This window comes from Panthera tigris, chromosome A1 (genome assembly GCF_018350195.1).
Source record: "Panthera tigris isolate Pti1 chromosome A1, P.tigris_Pti1_mat1.1, whole genome shotgun sequence".
Classification (NCBI taxonomy): domain Eukaryota; kingdom Metazoa; phylum Chordata; class Mammalia; order Carnivora; family Felidae; genus Panthera; species Panthera tigris.
Window position 1 is genome coordinate 193787406 of NC_056660.1, and position 21001 is coordinate 193808406.

At 41.2% G+C, this 21001-nt stretch overlaps 1 long non-coding RNA gene across 2 annotated transcripts in view; it reads right to left on the minus strand.

Annotated features, from left to right (window-relative positions):
- Positions 1 to 21001, minus strand: part of LOC122240790 — a 183608-nt gene that overhangs the window by 121405 nt on the left and 41202 nt on the right. Inside the window, exons 2-3 of one of the 2 annotated variants that reach the window (XR_006220517.1) lie at positions 17680 to 17834; positions 4969 to 5059 (exon numbers count right to left, since the gene is read on the minus strand). This is a non-coding gene — a long non-coding RNA (uncharacterized LOC122240790). Of the gene's footprint in view, positions 1 to 4968; positions 5060 to 7533; positions 8044 to 17679; positions 17835 to 21001 lie in introns of those variants that run through there. The other variant, XR_006220516.1, reaches the window with a different exon arrangement.

The following is a 21001-nucleotide window of genomic DNA, read 5'->3' on the forward strand; positions in this document are numbered from 1 at the left end:
GGGGAGCAGTGGTGGGAAGGATGTTAGAAGGTGGGTTCGTATAAGAAATTTCTAGTCAGGCCTTGTGATGCTTTAGTTATGGGGATAAGGAAAAGGAAGGAGTCAAGAACACCTCCTCTCTTTCTGCTTTATGCAGTGGATGGAGGTGTCATTTACCAGTATAGGGGGCAGTATAGGAAAACCAAGTTTGCAGGGAGAAGATCTGAACGTTTGGGTCTGAACATTCATTTCTCTGTGCTGTTCAAATAGTAATATCAGGGCACCTGGGTGGCTCAGTCAGTCAAGCATCCAACTCTTGATTTCAGCTTAGGTCATGGTCTCATGGTTTGTGAGGTTTGTGAGTTTGAGCTCTAAGCCGGGCTATGTGCTGACAGTGGGGAGACTTCTTGGGATTCTCTCTCTCTCTCTGTCTCTGTCTCTGTATCTCTCTCTGTCCTTCCCCTGTTCATGTGCTCATTCTATCTCAAAATAAGTAAATAAACTTTAAAAAGTGTAACAAATAGTAGTAACAAGTAGATGATGGACATCAACAACATATAAATGGTAACTAAAATTTGGGCCATTGTTCTAGACTATGTACACCCCCAAAATTTATATGTTGAAATCCCAACCCCCCATATGATAGCATTAGGAGGTAGAGCTTTAGGGAGCTAATTAGGTCATGAGGATGGGCCCTCACTACTGGGATTAGTGCCCTTATAAAAGACATCCCAGACTCCCTTGCCCCTCCCACTGGGTGAGGATGCAGTAAGAAGACCACCATCTGCTGATCAGGAAGCAGGCCCTCAATAGGGCACCTCAATCTTGGACTTCCTAGCCTCAAGAACTGGGAGAAATAAATGTTTAACCCACTCAGTCTATGGTGTTTTTGTTACAGTAGACCTAGTGAAGTAAGACAGAAACCAATGAGAATTCACAAAAATACGAAGGTCTGCAGTCCAGGGTTGGTATGGCAGCTTTCTGAATTTGTCCGTGACCCACACTCCTTCCACCCTTCCACCGCACCATCCTTAGTGGAGCCCATCACATGGTCCAAGATGGCTGCAGGTACTCCAGCCATGAAGTCTAGCCAGACAGCTCTGCCATTAGTTTGCTCTGAAACCCTGGGAAACTCATCTCTCCTCCCTGGATCTGTTTTCTCCTCTAATCTGTCAAGTTCCTTGTTGCTCTAACATGTCCTGACTCTGTCGGAATAGGGCTGAGCAACTTCATCCAAGGCAGGGAGTCTGGGACACAACCATACAAATACAGTATTGATTTGACTAAGAAACTGACCTTTAAATATTCCACGTTCTTATTGGTGCTTTGGATAAGAACTCTCCAGGGAACTCTGAGGGTAATTGCTTTTGCCTCTGCTTTAGAAGGGGCTGACTTTGATGCAATGCTGTTCTCATCTGCAGGTTTAATTTAGTTCTTTTGTCTGCATTAAACTCACTGGGAACTATCCTTTGTGTGCTGCCAAGCACATCACATGGCCGGTCGTTTCTAGCTGAATTTAGACTTGCCCTTTCAGGTAAGGATCCCAGGGTGCTCTGACTGCCAGGTTGGGCAAGCTGACTTCCATCTCCCTCCCTAGGGATCCTCTTTCTGGGAGCTGTGGGTGAGCTGGACCAGCCACTGGGTGTCAGCATTGCTTTGTCCAATTATAAGGAAAAAAAAGATATTTATGTGGTTTGGGAGTTGTTTATGCAGTAAGTTTGGGCTCTAACGTGAGCGCAACCACAGTTCACATTTTTACAGCACTTAACATGAACCTAAGAAGTGCTCCTGTTTTACATCCGGACTCTCCCTACTCATTCAGCCCCTTCTTGTCCCTCCTCTATATTACTGCCCAATTCTCATTTCCACTTGTGTGTCCCTCAAGTCTATCTTCATCCGGTTACAATCAGGTCTATAACAGCCTCAACTGTAGAATAATGAGCCCTCTGTCTCTGAAGGTTTCCAAACAGAAACTGCAAACCACAGAACCACCTGGTAGGAATTATTGTAGAGAAGAAAGAAATGTGTATATATTTACGTACTTGTGTATCATATAAATATAATTAGGAGATAGAAAAAGAAATATATATATTTATATATAAATATATAATAAATATAATATATATGTGATATATACGTGTGTGTGTGTGTGTGTGTGTGTGTGTGTGTGTGTGTGTATACACACATGTATATCTTTTCCCTGACCTTCACTGACCCACCTCATCCATAACAGGGTAAATTCTAAACTGTCTAGCTTTGCAGACCTGTCTATAACCTGGCTGTCCCCAACCCCTCAGTCTCATCTCCTGTCTCCAACATCACACTTCAATGAGAATGAACTTTTCCAAGGAGAATTTCACACTCTCCAGGCCTTTGTTCACCCTTCTTACCAGGAGAACCTCTACTCATTCTTCCAGATGCTCCTCCGAGGGGCTTGCTGGGAGCCCCAGTGGGCATTCTCCAATGCCCACTCCCAGCCTAAGCCTAGCATCCTTTCTGGGGGCACCCAGAGCGCATCAACTAAATATACAATTTACCCTAGTGAGTCCAAGTTATCTGTGATGCATCTCTCACCCACTAGATTATAAACTGTGACTTTAAAGTTCTAAACAAAGACTTTGAGTTTTTCATCTTTATATTTCTGGTACCTGCCACTGTGTCAGGCAGCTTGCTGACATTTATAACGTATGTTTATTTAACTGAACTCAGCTGAACCCATGTGGTTATTAACTTTATTCTGCTGAGTCTGCAACGTCTTTTGCATGCAACCTCTGTTCAGAGTCCCAACTGCAATCATCCTGCTTCAGTTTTCGAAGCATGCCCATTCCTTTGATGTTGTTTGCCTACCTGTGTACCATAGGGGTTACTTTTTCTTAAATACTCTTTTTTATATCCACTTATATTTTTCTCAAATAAATTTTTTAGAAGAAAACTTTATATTACTACCATAGTTGAAAACTTACACCTGCCACAAAAAGATAGTTTTTAAAAATAATAGGGAAAAATATGCTACTAAATTCTAGCTGGATAATCTTGCCTGCTATCCTAGATACACTTAGACCATTAATGATTCCTTCGTGTCTTCCTGTCTGCATGTCCCTCTTTGCCACAGGACTGAGTTCCTCTCACTAAGAAGTCAGAGTACATTTCTCCATTCCTTGATTTTGCATCCAACCATAGAACTCACCCTGGCCAAAGCTGCATTAGTATCCTTGACACAGACAGAGGCAGGAAAAGCTCTTGTATGACTGGGGTCACTCCTCTACAATGACAATGTCCCCAGATTACACTGATGGGAGAATGCAGGAAATATATAAAGCAGAGTCCAGTTACCTTAGCTAAAAGTCAGCTGAGAAGCTAACCACTAAAGTTGACAGCAACTCCAGTCCGAGACCAAAGGAACCATTGACCTTCATGACTGGTTTGCAGGCTCCTGAGCTAAATAAAAGTTTATCACTAGAAGGCACAGAGGTTTTCTGAATATTTGCTACCTATATTAATATGGCAGTAGATAACTAATACACCTGCCAAGGCTCTGAGCCTCCAGTGTGTTTTCTGTTTGTTAAAAAGTAGGATTAGAAAGCATTGGGTTTCTGAGTGCTAGCACCTAATTGAGACTGTCTCCTTGAAGTAATCAGAGGGATTGAAATGGAACAGGAAAGGGAATAATTGTTTCGCTTCATAATTTTATATAATTCATCACAGTTTATGCTTAAAATTATCTCTGTACTTTCCCCCACTTTGAGATACAGTTCTTGCCCTTTTTTACCTGTTTTGCAGACAATGGATATGGCTTCCAAAATGGTCTTGGGCTCATTACCTAAACACTGAAGCCCAAACTTGATTCAAATTCCAGTGATCTGGAATTTGATCCAGATCTGGTCCATGATCTGGTCCCAGCCCTGCTCCTCCAGTCCTGCTCCTACTGCTTCCCCTCTTTAGATAACCAATACGACAACCCAACTTCTACAGTGTTTACTGCACTCAGTATAGACGTTCAGTCATAGCCAGGCACCTAGCTAGGAGGTGAGGGGCAGGGGGAGGTGATGATTAAGATGCAGCCCTCATTTTCATCAAGTCCTCAGCTCCTAAGAAACCACGTAAGAACCACATAACTCTAATATGTGAAGAGTAAGTCGGAGCACTGTAGATACCTATCGGATTGGTACCTAATGCCAACAGTAAGGAGCAAAAGAAGCTAGAATCAGAGAAACATTCCAAGGGGAAGTGATGCCCTTGGACCCAATGAAACCTTTCCTGATTCTCCCACCACAACCTACAAGAGGTGTTTCATTTTCCCCATCCCATTCTGTATCTCATCACATATCATTTAAACATTTCATCCATTCTCTCAGACTATCAACTCTTTCTTTTTTAATTTTTTGTAATGTTTATTTATTTTTGAGAGAGAGACAGAGTGGGAACAGGGGAGGGGCAGAGAGAGGGAGACACAGAATCCAAAGCAGGCTCCTGGCTCTGAGCTGTCAGCACAGAGCCCCATGTGGGGCATGAACTCACGAACGAAGAGATCATGACCTGAGCTGAAGTTGGATGCTCAACCGACTGAGCCACCCAGGTGCCCTGAGACTACCAACTCTTTAAGAACATTGATCTTTTATGATTGTACTAATCACAGCAGTAGCAGGTCATGAGGCAAACATTGAGCACTAACAGTGGATAAGTGGACAGAGGGATGAACAGATGTATAAATGGAAGGTCATGAAATACATCATATTAAAAGAAAATCTTTAGGCTCTCCTTAAGTCACTCCATTCAGGTGGCTGCCTAATCCCAAGGTTCCCAAATCTGGTAGCCCATAAGGTATATCTAGGGAGCTTTAAAACATATATATTTCTAGGATGTGCTTCCTTATTATATTCAGATTCAACAGATATAAGACGAGATCCAGTAATCCACATTTTAAGGAGTTTCCCTAGGATCCTCTGAGGATGCCTAAACACCTTCTTGGGAATTATAAATCTAACTCACCTGAGTGTCACATTGACTTCATATTCTCAGATGTCCTATTTGTGAGACACCAAACCTCTCTTTTCACTGATGGTCAGCCTATTCAAATAATCTACAAAAGAAAAATACTCCTATAACTTGGAAAATTCCACAAGGAGCTGTAACAATATACTAATAATTTACTGACATATATTAAGTATTTAACAAGTATAAGGCATTTTGCTAAGTGCTTTTATGAATATGTGCTCATTGAAACCTATCAGCAACCCTAATAACTCTAAGAACATTGTGGGTTTTTTTTTCCTGTTTTTATTTTTGGGGGGTGGGGGTGGGGAGAGGAGAGCCAGATGGAGAGAGAGAGAGAATCTTAAGCAGGCTCCAAGACCAGTGTGGAGCCCAACCCGGGGCTCAATCCCATGACTCTGGGATCATGACCTGAGCCAAAATTAAGAGTTGGATGCTTAACTGACAGAGCCACCCAGGTGCCCTAAGAGTTTTGTTTAAAAAAAAACAACATTTTATTGAGGTATGACTGACATACAACAAGCTGTACATATTTAACGTATATAACTTATTGAATTTGGAGATAATTATACACCTACAGAGCCATCATCGCAACCATGCCATAAATATATCCATCAGCTCCAAAAGTTTCCTCCCACCTCTTAATAACAAATTATTTTTTGTGATAAAAATACTTATATATGATCTACTCTCTTAGCAAATTTTTAAGTATACAACACAATATTGAACTGCTCTTTGGTCTGAATGTTTGTGTGCCCCTCAAATTCATGTGTTGAAATCCTAACCCCCAAAAGTAATGGTATTAGTAGGTGGGACCTTGGGGAGGGACTAAATCATAAAGGTGGAGTCTTCATGAACGGGATTAGTGCCCTTAGGAAATAGAAAGTGATCCCTAGTCCTTCATGTCATGTGACGATACAACAAGAATTCTGTGACCCAGAAAAGGACCCTCACCTGACCATGTTGGCCACCTGATCTCAGAAATGTAGCCTCCGGAATTATGACCGATAAATTTCCGCTGCTTATAAGCTAGCCAGTCTGTGGTGCTTTGTTAGAGCAGCCCGAAGGGACTAAGGCAGGCCCTATGCTATACAGCAGACCTCTAGGACTTATTCATCCCATGTAAATGAAACTTTGTACCTTTGACTAATATCTCCCATTAATACCTTCTGTCGGCCTGTGGCAACCACCATTCTACTCTCTGCTTCTATGAGCTTGACTTTTTTAGATTGTATCATCAAAATGGTAACATGTAGTATTTGTCCTGTGACTGGCTTACTTCACTTAGCATGATGTCTTCAAGGTTCATCCATATTGTTACTAATGGCAAGATTTCTATCTTTTTTAAGGCTGAATAACAATCCATTGTATATACTGCATTTTTAAAAAAATCCACTTATCTGTTGATAGACATTTAGGTTGCTTTCATATCTTGGCTATTGTGAATAATTCTGTGATGAACACTTGAGCACAGATATCATTTCAAGGTATTAATTTTGTTTCCTTTGGGAATATACCCAGAAGAAGGATTAACGGATCATGGAGTGCTTCTATTTTTAATTTTTTGAGGACCCTCCATGCTGTTTTCTAAGTTTGTTGTAAATTATGTCTGTACCAGTTTGCATTCCCACCAACAGTGGCATTCCTTTTCTCCACTATATATTATATATTATATTAATAAATATTATTTTATATTATATTTATATTACATTATATTAATATATATCATATTGCTATAATAAATATTATATTAAGTTAATAAACATTATATTATAATAAATATTATATAATTATTATACTATATTAATATAAGAATTATATATATTAATTATACATATATAACCGCCATCCTAACAGGCATGAGGTGATATCTCATTGTAGTTTTCATTTGCATTTCCCTGATGATTACTAATGTTGATTACTCATTTTCATGTACCTGTGGGCCATTTGTGCATCTTCTTGAAGAAATGTCTATTCAATTCCTTTGCTCATTTTTAAATTGGATTATTTTGGTTTTTTGCTATTGAGTTGTAGATATATTTTATATAATAATCCTTATATATTTTAGATAATAATCTCTTAACCGATATACAGTTTGCAAATATTTTTCTCCCATTCTGCAGGTTGCCTTTTTATTTTGTTGATTATTTCCTTTGCTGCGCAGAAGCTTTGGTACATACTCCTTTTTAACCCTAGTCTGCAAACAAACAGAGGTACAGGGAAACCAACTAACTATATGGGGTTAAAGTTGGAATTCAATCCCAGGTCCACATGATCTCAGAGTCCCACGATTATAATGTGTAAAGGTGATATCCAGAAGAATTACATATACATCCAGACTGAAAATGGAATAAGAGGGCATGGGTCAAACTAAAGCAGGATGAACCTCAACTAGATATAAAGAAGATTTTGGTGGGAAAAAATTTAGGGAAATAAAAAGAGGACTAGTCAAGGACTCAATCCCCAGTGTTGTCAACAACAACAAGAATAGTAAATACTTACACATAATTTACCATGAGCCAGTCTCTATTTTAAGGGCTTTATATAAATTAACTCACTTACCACCACTTTACAGATGAGGTAGCTGAGGCATAAAGAGGTTACACACCTAGGAAGCAGTATCCTGGAATTCAAACCCAAGCCATTTGGCTCCAGAATCTACACTCTTGGCCACCATGACAATAGTTATTCAAGTAAACTTTGGCAATTCCCATCCTTTCCCTTCATCTCTGTCTCAAATACAAAATGGAGGAGTTGGTTTAAATGATCTTCATAGTTTCTTCCAACTCTGATCTTTTTTTAGTCTAATTTTATTTAAAGTATAGATTTCCCCTTTTCTTCAAGAATATTTTAAAATTAGATGCTTTCTTGAGGAAAGATTAGACATAGTCTTGCCTGAACCTGGAAGTGAGGTAGATACCCTCTCAAAGTCAAGAAATAATGAGTGATAACTCAACTCAGAGGGAATTCCTGGGGGTGAGGATATGTGCCTCAGTCACTTCAGGCTGCAATAGCCAAAATACCACAGACTGAGTCTTTTAAGCCATAAACTTTTATTTTTCATAGATCTAGAAGCTGGAAAGTCCAAGATAAAGGCACCAGAAAATTCGAGGTCTGGTGAGAAGCTACCTCCTAGTTCACAGATGACTGTCACCTTGCTGTAATCTCAAACAGCAGAAGAAGTAAGGGAGAGCTCAGGGTTTCTTTTATAAGGGCACTAAGCCCATTTGTGAGGTCTCCATCTTTGTGAGCTAATCACCTCACAAAGGCCCTATCCCTCCCAATACCATCATCACATCAAGGGTTGGGAGTACAACAAATGAATGGGGGGGGGGGCACATATAAACATTCAGTTCACTGCAACATGTCATAGTCAAGGCCCTTCAAAAAAATCACTGCTCATATCTAAACATCTGAGAGGTCCAATCCTCCCTTAAAAGAAGATAATGATCTCAAGTGTACAAGTCAAAAGAAAAAAAAAACAGACTTTTCATAGCTCTGCAACTGCTTTAAGAGACACAGGCTGTGATAAATCAAGTCAAGCAAATAAGAATTCCGAAAGAGCCTACATAGTTGGTTTAAATTGTACTTCTGCCACACATAAGCTATGTGACACTGAGCAAGTACCTAACCTCTGTAAGCCTTAATTTCCTCACCAGTAATATGGGATAATCATACCTTTCTCAAAAGGTCATCATGAGATTTAAGCAAGATAATACAAGTAAGTACAGGTGGAAATGATATTACTAATAACAACAGTATAAACAAAGCCATTACACACTAATGTGGTGTCAGGTACTGTTCTAGGCAATTTACAATCTCCCAACCAATAAAAACAAATCTATAACATTCCTGAGAAATGATCTCCACCTTCTTCTTGGACCCCCAGAAATGGGTAACTCATTAACTTCCAGGCCATCTCTCTGGAATGTAATATTTGCTGCGGTAGAAATCATCCCTTTTCATTTATTGTTGTAGTCCTAGCACCTGGATATCTTTTCTCAAACAGACTTTTTTCTGTTGTTCCGAATCATGCAACATTTTATTTTTTTTAATATAATATATTATCAAGTTGGCTAACATACAGTGCACACAGTGTGCTCTTCGTTTTGGGGGCAGATTCCCATGATTCATCACTTCCATACAACACTCCTCCGTGCTCAAATAGATTTTTAAGAATTGTATCAATGAGACACATGAAGGATTAACCATTCTGTAGGTTTGTTATTGTTACTGATGAAAAACAGTTAACATGGACTGAGCATAATATTAATAGTTAATAATAATAATAGCTAACATTAATTGAGCATATGTAACATATTACTGTATATGAGTGATGTCATCTAAGCCTCATGGTAACCCAGTGAGATATGTACTATTTTATTATCACTCCTCTTTTATAGAAATATACACCATGGCATGAAAAAGCCTAAGTAACCTGCCCAAATCCTCAAACTCTGTGCAGAGTGGAGCAGGGATTTCAACCAGGCTGTCTGACTGTGACACTCATGCTCTCACAATACCATGTTGTTTCTGTTGGGTGTGACACTAGAGGGACCCCAATAGTTAGCATCTCTCATTTTGCAAGAGCCTGCTTTTCATCAAAATCTTTTCACTTTATCCAGAGTGAAGAAGGCACAGCCAGAACTTTAAGGACATTACTGTTCTGGTGCCCATCATATACTTTCACTGAGCTTTCCAGATTCCAGCTTACACAATGGATGATGCCCTGCAGTTTAGGCTCTGCACAAAGTTGCAGATGATGGGTTGCTGGTTAGCATGTCAGCTGAAGGACAATAAATTTTAATGCAAATGCAATGAGCCGGAACGACAGTATTTTCTCCAAGAGCCTTAACTAGGTTAGCATGACCTCCGAGAGGGGCCAGAATTCTAACAGCAAAATTAGAATAGAAAGGCTTATGGAGATTTCTATGCTAATCAGCCATGTTTTACTGGAACGATTATGTTCAGCACAATGGCCATTTGCCAGCTTCAGCCAGGGCATCGTGTGGTCAGGTGACCAACAGAAAAGGATGACTCAGAAAGTGCTGGGGAGGCCACATTAAGGCAGCAGCACCCTAAAAATGGTGGCAGAGGTGGGATAAAAGTGCCAGGACCCCCAAAGAAAGAAGATTTTCTTATAGGAATTCTAGCACACACCTTACCAGCTTTGCGGTTTGTGCTGCAGTAAAAATCCTTTGTTTGAGAGTTGATGGGAACAATATACCTCTGGGACCTGAAAACAGGGATAAAAAGGAGAGAAAAACAAGAAAATGTCTCTGTTCAGATTAAGGATTTTTACTCACACCTAATCTTTGCTCTTGGGATAGAGACTTTGTGTTCTGCTCAAGTAAAGAAGAGATGCTGTTTTCTTTGACCTGTGCCCCCCTCAACCAAGAAACCTCATCATCTCTCACATCTGTTTTGTTTTGAAATTGGGGGAATTTACAGAATTGAGCTGGTTAAACACAGAACTTTATATAGACAAAACCTAAAAACAAACAAACAAACAAACAAAACAATCAAACCTGACTCTCTCTAGTCTACCCACACATGTGTAAGAGTCAACAACAATCAAAGAAGGAAACAAATAACTAAAGATGTACCATAGCACCTCTTGGTATTTACAATGCCTTCTAAACAGATTTTTAATGGTTTTCAAAAGATACCTTGGCCCGCCCCCAGAAATACTGAATCATAATCACAAGGAGAAACAGAGGAGAAATAATCTATATTTTTAAATAAGCTGTCCAGATGGTTCTGATGCAGGACCAAGTTTGGGAATCTCTGCTCCTGACCACACCTCCTTACATCATCACACAGAGGAAAAGCACTGATGCTATTCTGGGTCCATCTTGACTAGCATTCAGGCTCTAAATGCAGAACCAAGAGCTGCGATCCAAAGAACATAGTTGTTATGTTTCCTGACATTGACCCCAAACAACATTAAAATAATTAATACTCACCTAGCACTTAATATGTGCCAGGAACTTTTATATATATTATCTTGTTCCAGTCAAAGGTTAATGCCACTTAAATATTTAAAAATACAGTATGTAGCTATGCTACTCTCAGTCAGAAATGTTGAACAACAGTAACACTGTATATAACTGGATCACACAATTTTGTTCATACTTCAACCTAGATAAAGACAGAAAATTCATTTATTTTGTCTGTAACTGAGGTTTCCATCGTCTATAACTTCCACTTGACAGTCGGTAGAAAAATGAACTAAATGATCAATCTAGTTTAAATTCTGTCTTTTCTTATTATCTAAACACTGACTTTAGGTAGTGTCAGTCTCCCTAGAATAAAAATTTCTAAATCTCTGAAATCACTTCTCCCTGCTTTTCCATCAAGCTAAATTCTGGGTGTAAGGCAAGTGTGGAGACAGAGAGAGATATGTGATTTCCAAGTATTCATGGTGACATGTCAAGTAACGGGATGGCCTTCTGCTCATTCTTGTCCAGGGATCACATCCTATGTCCACCTGCTTTCTGCTTGCCCCTCTGGCCTGCTCAGCAGCAATGGAAGCTGGCATGACTCTTAATCTCATGTATTCTCCTGCCTCAACCAGAACACAGACTGGGGGACCCTGCCTACCTGAGCCTCTCCTTACCTGCAGCTAGCAGCAAAGATTTTTCTAAGGTTTGGCTGGAACTCTCTCTTCCCACCTGGCAGGTCTGACCTGCTATCTTAATTACAGGGCCAGCTTGCCCCAACCACCATAACCTCAGGGGCAGGATCCCAAACACTCTCAGGTATTTATGGGACCAACCTGCACCCCACAGGACAAGCAGGTCCATCTTGTGTCCTAAGCTGGCCACAAAGCAAACCTACTCTCAGTGTGGATCCAATGTATCTAATCAGCCTCCTGCCCTCTGTGCCAAAGCTAGCACAGGACCCTGTCTCTTCACCCTCCTCTCCCATGCCCTTCTCTCTCCTGTATCCCACTATCTTTGAAGCCAAAAAGGGGCAGTCTCTTCCACAAGGCCTTCCAGAGGAGACCTCCTATAGATAGAGCATGCCCTTGATATGCGTAACAGGAGCTAAAGGAATTTAGGCAATTCCCTTTAAAGCCTACAGCCTGATTTGGTGTGGATGCTCCTTTTGGTCAGCATCCCTCCTCTGGTAGCCCTAACCTTCCCCTTCCATTCTCTGGGTAACTAGGGCAAAGCTCATGTCATTGGGAAGACAGAAGATAAAAATATGAATAATTTGGGGCACCTGGGTGGCTCAGTCGGTGAAGCATCTGACTCTTGATTTCGGCTCAGGTCATGATCTCACGGTTCGGTTCATAAGATCAAGCCCCATGTTGAAGTCTGTGCTGACAGCACAGAACCTGCTTGGGATTCTCTCTCTCCCTCTCTTTCTGCCCCTCCCCTGCTCATACTTGCATCCTCACTCTCTAAATAAATAAATATACAAGCAATTTTAAAAATTCTTTAAAAATGAATAATTTAAAATATTTCCCCACTGTATATGTATACTTTATAATTTCCAAAATGAGTTTACTTTGTAAGGAAGGGAAAATGGGAATTACTAGTCACATCTTACAAAGGAAGACACTGGGGCACAAATTGCCATATGATTAGTTAGTGGTCTGGAATAGTGTCCTTTGTATGTCTGTCTTCTTTGTATGATACATATTTCTTTGCTTTGCTTAGTGGTATTTTTTTTTTAATGTTTACTTATTTTTGAGACAGAGCATGAACAGGGGAGGGTCAGAGAGAGAGAGGGAGACACAGAATCCAAAGCAGGCTCCAGGCTCCGAGCTGTCAGCACGGGGCTCAAACTCACGGACCAGGAGATCATGACCTGAGCCGAAGTCTGACACTCAACCGACTAAGCCACCCAGGCACCCCTGCTTAGTGGTATTTTTTAACCAACACTTTCTTGAGTAATGAGTCCCATTAGGCAAGGCCAAGTGCCACACAGATGGTCCTACTATTTTACCTATCTATTCAAATCTGACTTCCCTAAAAGGCCCAAGTCACACATCACCTCTCTCATATCCCTTCCGCTACCTTGCTATCTTTTGAATACTTTTTGTTAACCTGTAGTCCAGACAGCATCATGTGACACATAATTTAATATAGCAATGTCTTGTATTTGCTTTCTAATTTGTCTCTCTGTGCAACTCTAGCCTCTCAGCTAGTCTGTAAGCTATTCTGCGAGCTGTATGAAGGCAGGGATTATGCTTCTAAAGTCCTGTTCTTGTGGTTAGGACCATAGATTGTGAATTCGAATGAACAGGTTCGAATAATGGTTCTGCTTATGAGATCCTGGGAAGACCACCTAACCTCCCTGAGCCTCTGTTCCCCCTACCCTCTGCCTACAAAGCAGAGATAGTAATATGCCTGCTCACAGGTTTGCTGTGAACATTAAATAAATGAATGTATTCAAAGTATTTAAAATAATACTAGATACATAGTAAGCACTACATGTGCTTGGCATTGTTATTTTTATGCCCCTTAGCACATGAGACTGAGTACAAAGCTGATACTTGTTAATGCTTCTGAGTGGAGTTATTTGAATTAGCAGAAGACTTTTATTTAAGTCTTTTATTTTAAATAATAAATTTCTGAGATGCAAAGCTAAACTTATCGAGATTGAAATTCTTCAGACAAATGAGTCTAGGCGAGCCTAAGAAACAATTTATCACAAAAATAAAACTGCCCACAATACCACATCCCACACAAAATAACAGCTCTCATCATTCTTCTGCATTTCTACATTATACAAAGAAAGCATTTCCTTGATTTTACCCCCTTTAAGCACCACAACACCGGAGAGGTTAGCAAGTCAAGGATAAGGGCTCTTACTTTATAGATGACAACACTGAGGTACTGGAAGTTAAGAGGTTGGACCACATCATTGAGAAAGTTTTTATGGGAGGCAGGAACAGAACTCAGCAATCCTGCTCCTGGATGCACACCTGTGCTCGGGGCTAGCCAGTCACAACACACTGCAACGACCATGATCTCCCTTGGCCCTCATAGCGACTTGCTGAGCTTCTCAGAAAAGGCATCACAATCCCTATTTCGCAGGTGAGAACACCATAACTGGGGAGGGGGGGGGTGGCTAAGAAGTGACAGAGGCTGGGCCAAAGCCCAAACCTCCTGATCATAACACTGTGTTCCTCCACTTCCCCGCAGCACCCAACCACAGTGTTCAGTAATGAGAAGGAGGTGCTGCAGCATGGTGCTTACGAGGTGGGTTCTGGCCTCATACCAACCTCAGTCTGGATCCCATCTCACCACATTCCCCAATCTTTTTTCATCTATAAGATGAAGATGATACCAGGTACTTTTCTCATAAGGTTGAAAGACAATTAAACTAGACAGGCTATGCAGATACTTGGAACAGTACCTGGCAAACATTAAGGACTCAGCCAATATGGATGGGGGAAACACTTCTCACTCATCATGACTCCATGGGCGGGGACTTCAGCTACACCACCGTTCCTGGCCTCTCTTCCCACTCTCACTTACCCTTCCCAAGAGAAAGGAGAGTTTTATCAGGGTGTATTCGGAAGAGTCCTTTGGGCCCGCTCTCGGCCATGCATGAGGCTCTGAAAAGAAGACTCCTATTCTGTTTAAGGGGAGGCCTGTGATTGCACAAACACACTGGTCTGAGAACATTCTCTTCAGGGGTGCAGAATTAAGATTTTCATTGTTGTCTCATTCCTAAACCAAATCCCTCAACCTAACTTTCATCAATAATATATAGGACATTTTGATATCCATTTTTTTCTGATTCTTACATCTATCTCTTAATTGGTTCAGATTTAGGGGAAGAAGGTAGGTACTATCCACTGACCCCATAAAATGCCAACAAATATTAGCTGCTGCCATGATTATCGGTATCATGTAAAAACTGTTTCTAAGCAGGAGTTCTAGAGATCTGCAGTTTCCCTGTATCCCATCCAATGGCTGGCAAAGTTCTACAGGGTTTGGCTGCTACATTCAGCAGTGATGACCAACAGCCTCAGCACCAAGAAGCCAGAGATGAAACTGACCAGAGTCTCCAACCCTTCCCAAAGTCAGATCTCAGGAATGCATTGAAGACAAAGCTGACTCAAGACATTTTCTCAGGACTTTCTTGTGCAAGTGGCCCACTAAGATTAGGAATCAAAGCCCAGCAAAATCTCTGCCACTTTCCCAATGTTCTGCTGGATGAGTTTCACCTTGGGTGTCTCCAAAACTTTGTCAGAGCATATGGGGAATACTAGGAGGGTGACTGGACATCCAGTCTATTTTGGTTCTCTAATTCTCCAGCAGCCTGGTGTCTGAGCTAAGAGAAATGTGACGGTGTCAGAGTACAAGAGAGCGCCAGTGGCAAGGGCTTCTACATGTCTATTTCTGGCTGTCCCCTGATGCTGTGTCATTGGAGGAGCTGTGACATCACAGCCTCTGCCTTTTTACAAGGGCCTGGCACTACAAGTGACTCATAGAGAATGTCAACTGTGGCTGCCAGCCTGGATCAATACACAAACTCGGGGAGTCACACAGAGTGACTTGTGCCAGGGTTGGGTAGGGTCAGGAAGACAATCATAGACTATTAGGCCTATAAGTGACCTTAATTGTCCTCTAGTAAAAACCCCATCTAAAGTCTCAGGCCCTGCCACAATATCCGTGATAAATGGGCCTCCAGATTCTGCTTACATATCTCCAAGGACATTGAGTTCATTATCTTCCAAGGCAGCTATATTAGGATGATTTGAGCCACAAGTAACAGCATATTTAAGCAATACAAATTTTAACATCTCACTTAACAAGAAATCTGAAGGAAAGTGGCAGGATGGTTGGTTAGTGGCTCAGTAGAGTCACCAAGGTCCAAGGCCTTTTCCATCTTGCAGGAAATCAGTGATGGCTTTCTTCACTGGCTCAATGATCTTTTTTTCATCTGATACTATCAAAGCAAAGAGAAACGTGGCACACACCAGAGGCTTTCTTCCTCATGTGCTTCTCCCTTTTAATCAAAGTGGAAAACCTTCCCCAGGCCCCAGACGACTTCCTGAGCCTCTCATAGGTCAGAAAAGGATTGCAGACCCACTCCTAAACCGATCACTGGCAGAAGGGTATAGGATTGACAAACTGGCCTTGAACAGTTATGGACCATACCTTGGAGTTGGACCCACTGCTACTAAACAAAGGATAGTTTTATAAGCAAAGAAAAAGGGAAAATGGCTATTAGGCACAGACATTCAATTATATCTGCCAGAGTAGCCTGACCTGTGTTGAATTATTTCAAAGTTTTATAGAGTATTGAGTTTGAAACTGCTTAATACCACATTTCCTCAGCGATTGGGTCTAGATCTACTCCGATGCCTCATAGAATAAACACGCTTCCAAATGGTAACTAACCTAAAGCATATGTGAAAATTGACTGTTCTAGAAAGTCTTCAGTTTTCTGAACTCTTCACTGGGAGACAGCATAGTACAGAGTTCTAAAGCCAGACAGCCTGGGTTCAACTCACAGCTGTCCTACTTAATAGCTGGATGATCCCAGGAAAGTAACTTTGTACCCAGTCCCTCATTGGACAATGAATACAATAACAGTGTTTACCTCATAGGGTTTCTGTAGAGATTAGTGAATATACATAAGCACTTAGAACAGTGCCTGGCACATAGTTGGTACATTCAAGTGTCTATTATTATAGGGTCAGTTTTAATTTTTTGATCGCTTTATTTTGTCAGCAATCTGTTTATCTGCATCTCAGTTAAAAAGTCAAAGCAAGGACTCAAGTCTAGATTTCTCAGTATACGCCTGATATTCTCTCCATGGCTGCCTCAGAGAAAGTTGAATAACAACAATGATCTTTAATTCACGGTTGCTAAACCATGTCTTCAATATGTGCAGTTGAGTTTTTTGAACTTGGATAAAAGGCTTACATTTAATTTGATCTCACTTCACGCAAACACCGGAGGACTCAAAGTGTGTCTATGACTCTAAGAAGGGGAAATAAAGAGTACAAAAACCTTAAACTCACCAGGCAAGATTGTTCTCCCATCCCTAGGACCACCTTCCTGAGACTCTCCAATGCCACCACTAGGATTTACCCATTACCGAGCCTGGTCTCTCAGCCCCCTATCAACCCTGTGGGCCTAGAGCAGTGTCGTGAGATGAATTATGTCCCCTCAAAATTCACAAGGTCTAACCCCCTGTACTTCAGAATGAAACTCTTTGGAGACAAGGTCTTTCTGGGACTTCCAGGCTCCAGAACTATCAGAAATAAATGTCTACTATGTAAGCCATTTGCTCTGTGATATTTTGTTATAGAAGCTCTGGCAAACGAATTCAGGCAGCCTGACTGGTTTCTGGCCTTGTTATTAAAAACCCTGCTTAGGATGCACCACGGACACGTCGTCCTCCACTTTCACCGCACCTACTACAACCTTCTTCATCCTCTCCTTGTCCGTCTCTTCTTTAATCATCTAGAGCAACTTCAACAGCCATTTGTCTGCCTGGCTGTGCCTGCTTTCCTCATCGGGGTGCCCTCATGTGCTGAGTAATTGTGGGAAAGTCACTCTAACCTATTTGTACCAACAAAGAGATCCACACCAGCACAGATGTGCTCCTCAAATAATCTACAACAGAATCACTAGGTATATTCCTGGGCCCTACAGATCTAGCAAAAGAAAATATATTAGCAAGCTTCCCAGGTGATTCTTATCGACCTGTTACTAATAATTTGTTACTTACCTGACTGGCTTTGAAAATCACAAATTGGAATAAGGAGAGAAACTTGCTACGGGGACTTGGAAAAGTCATGTTCCTCTTCTGGACCTCAGTTTGCTCTTCCTATGCATCAAGGAAGGTGAAGCCCAAGTTCCCTTCTTGGTCTGTTACTTCTCTAACTGGAAGCAGGTTTGGGTTAGAAATAGAATATTATATCAGCCTGATATTAACCAATTTTCAAATCCCAATGTTAAACTAAGACAACACACTTTGATGTAAGGACTAGTGTTACCACATAATTTAGAAGGGCAACAATCAAAACCAGACAGAGGAATTTATTGGCCCACGATCCAAACAAGAGGACAAAATTTGGCCAACAGTCAGACAGTCCTTCACAAACTATCTAAACACCTCTAAGGCCTGCTACTCCAGGAAGCCCACCTGGACTAAGTAATGCAGCAGGATGATCTTCCTGTTCCCACTCTAGTGACCTAGGAGTGACCAAAACAGCAGAAGAGTGTCACCAGACCATATGGCTGCCTTTGACCATAAACACCTGGGGATAGGGAAGGAGAGAGAGACTTGACTGTAGGTCCTAAAAAAGATTCCTCTGATTCGATCAGTTGGACCAGCATTGGCTCTAACACCTGGTGTTCAACACCCAGGCAACCCCCGGTGGCAGAGAGTATAGCCAAGCTCTGGCAATCAGTCCTCCTGGCCTTTATGTGAAAATCAGCCAAGGGTCTGTCTAACTGGGTGGGAGAGGAGTGGGATACAGAGGACAGTAAGGAGTGAAAGACAGCAGATAGAACAGGGGTGGGGATGGGGGATTTTATAAAGTATAGGGAAAAAAAATCTTTGGGACCTGCCAGCTTCCCTGGGTCAGTCAGCTGTGCTGTCAGACCCTGTCACCAGCTTTGGACCAGCTTGGTCTTGTTCCAGTCCTGAATATACTGTATAATTTTAAATCACTTTGTATTTGTCAGCCTAAAAGCAAGGGACCTTTTGCCTTTGCACACAAAATGAATGAAAAATGCATTTGTGCCACCATTAAATTTAAAATATCTTACAAGATATAAAATATGGAGGGACAGCCTGCTCCAAGGGAGGACTATTACTCCAAAATATTAAAACTCAGGCTCTATTTCTAGCTTGTTTATTAATTTATCATTAATATATTCATCTATTTCTTCATTCAGCCAACATACATTTATTAAGAGCTCTCTGTGTGCTAGGCATCATGTTAAACGCAAAGGATAGTACAGTAAACAAGACCAACACAGTTCATCCCCTCAAGGAGCTCCTCATCCAGTGGAAGGGAAAGATGATAAGCAAAATGTGAATATATGATTACGGAGTTTCAATTTTTATAAGTGCTGTGGAGGAGACATACAAGCTGCCGTGAAAATGTTTGACTTGTACTTTTTCTATGCAGAATCAGGCAAGGTTTCCCTGAGGTCTGAACTGGCTCTGCCACTGGATCATATGTATGACTATTCTACTGGGCAAGTTCCTTCAGACTTATTAGGCCTCAGTTTACCTATCTGTAAAATAGTAAGGCTGCACTCATGAACGTGACTGTCTCTTCATTACATCATGGTCCTTGTATGTTTACTACACTGATGCTTGTACCTGTGAGTATATACAAATAAAGTGTGGGTATATATAATCCATTATAAAATGGATTTAAGGAAACTGCCACAGAAAACAAGGTGACCTTTCTCAGTACAGAGACCACTGAGGCAATAGCTCTCCCCAGAGAACAATTTCTCTCCCTGGAACCTGGTCAAATGCATCACTCCAGCTCCCGACAGGGCCATCTCTGGGTTGGCGGCTTGCAAATTTTCTTCCCCCAGCCAAAAGCATATTTCACCGGCATGCAGGCAGGAGTGACAGAATGGGGTTAGGACGTGGAGAAGAGTGACATGGTTTTTTTCATCTGAGGCACTGCAGGGGAGGAGACGGCAAGGAGCCAACGTTGGTAGCTCTCTGGCATGAAGCAAACAAGGATGCCTATGTGAAGGGCGACACTGGGGTTCGTCAGGAGGAGAGGGGTTCAGAGTCTGGAAAGGGACTGACTCAGGAAAGTCACACGTGAGGTCCAGCCTTGCAATGAAATTTCTATGTAATTTTAATCAAGACATGGACTTTCTCTGGGCCTCGGGTACCTCTTAAATAATTAACCATTTCCTCTAACTACCTGGATGATATTAACATGAGGATACGAGTTATATGATAAACGTGTTAGAGAGATAAACAATGACTTTAGACAGCCATCTCTCCTTCCCTTTAGCAAAGATACAGCCAAAATTTTGCTACATGGGCCACCTTCAGTAAAGAGCCATACAGTAGGGAAAAATCAACGTCTCTCAAGACAGCTATGATAACGCATACTAAGGCGTTTCGTAAACTGTAAAGCACCATGTTCGTGTAAGTTACTATTACTTCTTAACTGGGCAGTTGGATGCATAGATGAGTAATTGAAGAGGTGGATGATACGGCGATACAAAAGTCACAAACAAGCACATTCTCCATCGTCTAACAGTGTATGAAAAGACCTCTGTAACTCTTGTTATGGAGAAATCTAAAATAAACTGGCTCTCTATAAACCCGTGACACGTGAGTTGGGATGTGATCAAGGATTCTTTTTTTTAAGTTTGGTTTATTTATTTGGGGGTGGGGGGGGAGGGCAGTGAGAGAGGGAGAGAGAGAATTCCAAGCAGGCTCCACTCTGTCACCGCAGAGCCCAATACAGGGCTTGAACTCACCAACCGTGAGATCATGACCTGAGCTGAAACCAAGAGTCAGATGTTCAACTGACTGAGCCACCCAAGTGCCCCTATGATAATGGTATTTAAATGCCAATAATTTGAGTGAATGGTGCAGAGCATTTTAATACATATCAAACCATGTGGTACTCACAGGATAATCAGCTCAGAATGGTGTTATTATTCCTTTTTGCAGATGTGAAGACTGAGCCAACAAACATTAATGGTTTGACTACTAATCACAAGGTTTTAGAGAAAGAAGGAAGAAAAAAGTAGGTCTTCTTGCTTCAAAACCAGGGCTCCCTCAAAGGCAATCCATGGAATGGGAGAAAATGTTTGCAAATCTTATCTCTAGTAAGTGGTTAATATTCAAAATATATAAGGAACACCTACAACTCAATAGTGAAAAAACAAATAACCCAATTTAAAAATGGGCAAAGGCCATTTCCCAAAGGCCATAGGTATATGAAGAAGGTCAACACTAATCATCAGGGAAATGCAAGGCAAAACCATAATAAGATATCACTTCATACATGTTATAATAGCCATTAACAGAAAAACAAAAGTAACGAGTATTT